Source organism: Pan paniscus, chromosome 5 (assembly GCF_029289425.2).
Source record: "Pan paniscus chromosome 5, NHGRI_mPanPan1-v2.0_pri, whole genome shotgun sequence".
Classification (NCBI taxonomy): domain Eukaryota; kingdom Metazoa; phylum Chordata; class Mammalia; order Primates; family Hominidae; genus Pan; species Pan paniscus.
Genome location: NC_073254.2, coordinates 149,803,972 through 149,810,873, shown reverse-complemented (window position 1 = coordinate 149,810,873; position 6,902 = coordinate 149,803,972).

Sequence of the window (6,902 nt, the reverse complement as noted above, 5' to 3'; positions counted from 1 at the left end):
ACATGGAAACTGAACAACCTGCTCCTGAATGACTACTGGGTACATAACGAAATGGAGGCAGAAATAAAGATGTTCTTTGAAACTAATGAGAACAAAGACACAATGTATCAGAATCTCTGCGACACATTTAAAGCAGTGTGTAGAGGGAAATTTATAGCACCAAATGCCCACAAGAGAAAGCAGGAAAGACCTAAAATTGACACCCTAACATCACAATTAAAAGAACTAGAGAAGCAAGAGCAAATACATTCAAAAGCTAGCAGGAGGCAAGAAATAACTAAGATGAGAGCAGAACTGATGGAGATAGAGACACGAAAAACCCTTTAAAAAAATCAGTGAATCCAGGAGCTGGTTTTTTGAGAAGATCAACAAAATAGATAGACCGCTAGCAAGACTAATAAAGAAGAAAAGAGAGAAGAATCAAACACATGCAATAAAAAATGATAAAGGGAATATCACCACCGATCCCACAGAAATACAAACTACCATCAGAGAATACTATGAACACCTCTAGGCAAATAAACTAGAAAATCTCGAAGAAATGGATAAATTCCTGGACACATACAGCCTCCCAAGACTAAACCAGGAAGAAGATGAATCTCTGAATAGACCAATAACAGGTTCTGAAATTGAGGCAATAATTAATAGCCTACCACCCAAAAAAAAAGTCCAGAACCAGATGGATTCACAGTCGAATTCTACCAGAGGTACAAAGAGGAGCTGGTACCATTCCCTCTGAAACTATTCCAATCAACAGAAAAAGAGGGAACTCTTCCTAACTCATTCTATGAAGCCAGCATCATCCTGATACCAAAGCTTGGCAGAGACACAACAAAAAAAGAGAATTTTAGACCAATATCACTGATGAACATCAATGCGAAAATCCTCAATAAAATACTGATAAACCAAATACAGCAGCACGTCAAAAAGCTTATCTGCCACAATCAAGTCGGCTTCATCCCTGGGATGCAAGCCTGGCTCAACGTACTCAAATCAATAAACATAATCCAACACATAAACAGAACAAACGACAAAAATCACATGATTATCTCAATAGATGCAGAAAAGGCCTTCAACAAAATTCAACAGCCCTTCATGCTAAAAACTCTCAATAAACTAGGTATTGATGGAGCATGTCTCAAAATAATAAGAGCTATTTATGACAAACCCACAGCCAATATCTTACTGAATGGGCAAAAACTGAAAGCAGTACCTTTGAAAACCGGCACAAGACAAGGATGCTCTCTCTCACCACTCCTATTCAACATAGTGTTGGAAGTTCTGGCCAGGGCAATCAGTCAGGAGAAAGAAATAAAGAGTATTTAGTTAGGAAAAGAGGAAGTCAAATTGTACCTGTTTGCAGATGACATGACTGTATATTTAGAAAACCCTATCATCTCAGCCTAGCTGATAAGCAATTTCAGCAAAGTCTCAGCATATAAAATCAACATGGAAAAATCACAAGCATTCCTATACACCAATAACAGACAAACAGAGAGCCAAATCATGAGTGAACTCCCATTCACAATTGCTTCAAAGAGAATAAAATACCTAGGAATCCAACTTACAAGGAATGTGAAGGACCTCTTCAAGGAGAACTACAGACCACCGCTCAATGAAATAAAAGAAGACACAAACAAATGGAAGAACATTCCATGCTCATGGATAGGAAGAATCAATATCATGAAAATGGCCATACTGCCCAAAGTAATTTATAGATTCAATGCCATCCCCATCAAGCTACCAATGACTTTCTTCACAGAATTGGAAAAAATTACTCTAAAGTTCATATGGAACCAAAAAAGAGCCCACATAGCCAAGACAATCCTAAGCAAAAAGAACAAAGCTGGAGGCATCACGCTACCTGACTTCAAACTACACTACAAGGCTACAGTAACCAAAACAGCATGGTACTGGTACCAAAACAGAGATATAGACCAATGGAACAGAACAGAGCCTTCAGGAACAACACCACACATCTACAACCATGTGATCTTTGACAAACCTGACAAAAACAAGAGATGGGGAAAGGATTCCCTATTTAATAAATAGTGCTAGGAAAACTGGCTAGCCATATGCAGAAAGCTAAAACTGGATCGCTTCCTTACACCTTATACAAAAATTAACTCAAGATGGATTAAAGACTTAAATGTAAGACCTAACACCATAAAAACCCTAGAAGAAAACCTAGGCAATACCATTCAGCACATAGGCATGGGCAAAGACTTCATGACTAAAACCCCAAAAGCAATGGCAACAAAAGCCAAAATAGACAAAAGGGATCTAATTAAACTAAAGAGCTTCTGCACAGCACTATCAGAGTGAACAGGCAACCTACAGAATGGGAGAGAATTTTTGCAATCTATCCATCTTACAAGGCTAATATCCAGAATCTACAAAGAACTGAAACAAATTTACAAGAAAAAAGAAAAACTCCATCAAAAAGTTGGCAAAGGATATGAACAGACATTTCTCAAAAGAAGACATTTATGCAGCCAACAGACACATGAAAAAATGCTCATCATCACTGGTCATTAAAGAAATGCAAACCAAAACCACAATGAGATACCATCTCACGCTAGTTAGAATGGCAATCATTAAAAAGTCAGGAAACAACAGATGCTGGAGAGGATGTGGAAAAATAGGAACACTTTTACACTGTTGGTGGGAGCGTAAACTAGTTCAACCATTGTAGAAGATAATGTGGCAATTCCTCAAGGATCTAGAGCTAAAAATACCATTTAACCCAGCGATCCCATTACTGGGTATATACCCAAAGGATTATAAATCATGCTACTATAAAGACACACGCACATGTATGTTTATTGTGGCACTATTCACAATAGCAAAGACTTGGAACCAATCCAAATGTCCATCAATGATAGACTGGATTAAGAAAATGTGGCACATATACACCATGGAATACTATGCAGCCATAAAAAAGGATGAGTTCCTGTCCTTTGCAGGGACATGGATGACACTGGGAACCATCATTCTCAGCATACTATCACAAGGACAGAAAACCAAACACTGCATGTTCTCACTCACAGGTGGGAACTGAACAATGAGAACACATGGACACAGGGTGGGGAACATCACACACACACCAGGGCATGTCTGGGAGTGGGGGCCTGGGGGAGGGATAGCATTAGGAGAAATACCTAATGTAAACGATGAGTTGATGGGTGCAGCAAGCCAACATGGCCTATGTATACCTATGTAACAAACCTGCATGTTGTGCACATGTACCCTGAACTTAAAGTATAATAATAATTTTTAAAAAGATTTGATTTATGTCTATTTTTCAATCTGCTCCCTGTAGGAGCTCCATTTGGGGCAGGTTTCACCTCGTGTATTTTCTGTCTGGTTCCTCATGTTTCTTGTAAGAGCCAATGAAAAAAGGGCAAGGATGTCTCTTTCCCAAAAAGTTCTGTTGTTACTGGCTCACACTGGATCCTCTGCCCATCACCATACCAGAGCAGTGGAATGTGTTGGTTAGTGTTGAGACAATCTGAGCTCACCTGTGACTAGAGAGTGGAAGGGTGGAAGACAGTGTCAGCTTCCCTTGAAACCCATGAGCTCTTTGAAGAAGCAGAATGCAAGAATAAAAATTAGGTCTCTGTCAACGAGGAGTTCGAGCAACAAATGTCTACTTTATCTATCAAAGAGTATCACAACTTTACCTATAGTTTAGTTGTGAAGATAAAAGATACATAAATGAAGTAATAAATGGCCAGTATGTGATCATGCAAAACAACACTAACCATTGGTAACAAATGTTTAATTGCATAATACACAAAAATAAGACAGGAACAGAAGGAAGGGTAAATGAAACAAAATCAATTGTGGTTTTGTATCAGTAGAAAATGCTCCAAATATTTATCAAGCACCTACTCTCTGTGTCTGTGCTAGGATCTGTTACTTACTTGTGAAGTCATTGCCCTCTCTGACCTTAAGATGGGGATAATATCTATCCTACTGTATTAGTCTGTTTTCATACTACTGATAAAGACATACCTGATACTGCACAATCTGTAATAGAAAGAGGTTTAATGGACTTACAATTCCACATGGCTGGGGAGGCCTCACAACTATGGTGGAATGCAATGAGGAGCAAGTCACATCTTACATGAATGGCAGCAGGCAAAGAGAGAGATTGTGCAGGGAAACTGTCATTTTTAACACCATCAGATCTTGTGAGACTCATTCACTATCACAAGAACAGCTCATGAAAGACCCATACTCATAATTCAGTCACCTCCCACCAGGTTCCTCCCTTGACAGGTGGGAATTCTGGGAGTTACAATTCAAGATGAGATTTGGATGGGGATAACGCCAAGCCATATCACCTACTATCCTCGAAGAATCAAAGAAATAAACTTATGTCAAAGTGTCAACTGGACATAACTACATGGATATGGTAAATTTTGCAATCATAAGCTTAAATATCTCCACTGAAGCTTTTTCTTTAATCTGGAATATTTACTTCTTGGGTCAGTAAAATCCTGCTCCTCATTCAAAACTGAACTAAAAGATAATTGCTATGAAACCTTCTCAGTATCTATCTTTTTCCAAATTCAGAGTGATTTAATTACCCATTCTGCACTACATTTTGTTCTTGCCTCTGTTACAGTAATCAACACATGACAAGAGATGTGCTGTTTGTAAAGCACTTCCAAGTCCATCAACTGAATTGTTCTGACAACTCCCTAGAAGGAAATATTATAATTGTTCCCATTTTGTGCTAGAGAGACTGAAAATCACTACCAAATCTTCAGAGATCAGATAGTCCCAACGCTCTCTTGTTACATGTTACAGACAATTGAAAATGAAGGAAAACATCCTCATTTTTCATGAAGCAACTATAAAATTAACACTTCACCCTGGTATAGACAGTACAAAAAGAGAAAATTGCAGCCCAGTATCACTTATTGTTGGAAAAATTCTAAATATTAGCAAAAAGAATCCAACTTCACATTTTAAAAAATACAGCGTGACCAAGTAGAATTTACCTCAGGAATGCAAGGTTGCTTCAAAAATAGAAAATTCATTAGTATAATATGCCATGTTGAAATTTTAAAGAAGAAAAATAGTATGATTATCTCCATAAATGCTGAAAAAAGCCTTTGAAAAAAATCAATACCCTCTTCTGATTTAAAATAAAACTCAAGAAAATAAGAATTGTTGCATACATTTTTAACATGATAAGATATACATATTCCTTAGTCTTAAAGCCAGTGCCTTACTTAATGAGAAAACACTGAATAAGAGGCACAATGCAAGGATGGCCACTACTTTCACTATTCTCAACATTCTACTGGCAATGTCAGCCAACGCAATCAGACAAAAGAAATCAATTAGAGCCAGGAGAATTGAAAAGAAGAAATAAAATTTTTCTATTTGCAGATGTACCATATACCTGGAGAATCTTAGGGAATCAATGGCAACCTCAATCAAAAACTTTGTAATATTGCAGGCTATTAAATTGACATACAGAAATCAACAGCAATTTTTTTATTTTTAGAAATATTTTTTCTTTTATAAAACAATTTAGTGTTTTTCAAATCATCTTCCAATAGATACATAAAAACTTTTCTTATGCTACAATATCAGTTGATTTTTGAAAAGGAAATTTCTGCAAACATTAAGAAACACATTGATTCCAGGTGAAAGTGCCAGTCTAGAACTCTCTCAAAAGACCATAAACCTATTGCTAAACCTTGGGGTTCCTCAGAGTTACACTTGGATGATCATTTGCCTATTGTATTAGTCCGTTTTCACATTGCTGATAAAGATATATCCGAGACTGGGCAATTTACAAAAGAAAGAAGTTTAATGGACTTACAGTTCCACATGGCTGGGTAAGCCTCACAATCATGGCAGAAGGCAAGGGGGAGCAAGCCACATCTGACATGGATGGCAGCAAGCAAAGAAAGAGAGAGCTTGTGCAGGGAAACTCCTGTTTTTAAAACCATCAGATCTTGTGAGACTCATTCACTATCATGAGAACAGCATGGGAAAGACCTGCTCCCATGATTCAACTACCTCCCACCAGGTTCCTCCTACAACATGTGGGAATTGAGGGAATTACAATTCAAGATAAGATCTGGATGAGGACACAGCCAAACCATATCCACTATCACTCTGCCCCTGGCCCCTCCAAAATCTCATGTCCTTTTTACATTGCAAAACCAATCATGCCTTTCCAACAGTCCTCCAAAGTCTTAACTAATTTCAGCATTAACTCAAAAGTCCACAGTCCAATGTCTTATCTGAGACAAGGCTAATCCTTTCCACCTATGGGCCTGTAAAATCAAAAACGAGTTAGTTACTTCCTAGATACAATGGGGGTACAGGCATGGGGTAAATACAGCCATTCCAAATGGGAGAAATTGGCCAAAACAAAGGGCTACAGGCCCCATGCAAGTCTGAAATCCAATGGGGCAGACAAATCTTAAAGCTCCAAAATGATCTCCTTTGGCTCCGTGTCTCACATCCAGGTCATGCTGATGCAAGAGGTGGGTTTCTATGGCCCTAGGCAGCTCCACCCCTGTGGCTTTGCAGGGTATAGCCCTTCTCCTGGCTGCTTTCATGGGTTGGCATTGAGTGTCCGCAACTTTTCCAGGTGCATGATGCAAGCTGTCTGTGGATCTACCATTCTGGGATCTGGAGGATGGTGGCCCTCTTCTCACAGCTCCACTAGACAGTGCCCCAGTAGGGACTCTATGTCAGGGCTCTGACCCCACATTTCCCTTCTGCACTGCCCTAGCAGAGGTTCTACATTAGGGCCCCACCCCTGCAGCAAACTTCTGCCTGGGCATCCTGGCATTTCCATACATCCTCTGAAATCTAGGCAGAGCTGCCCAAACCTCAATTCTTGACTTCTGTATACCTGCAGGCTC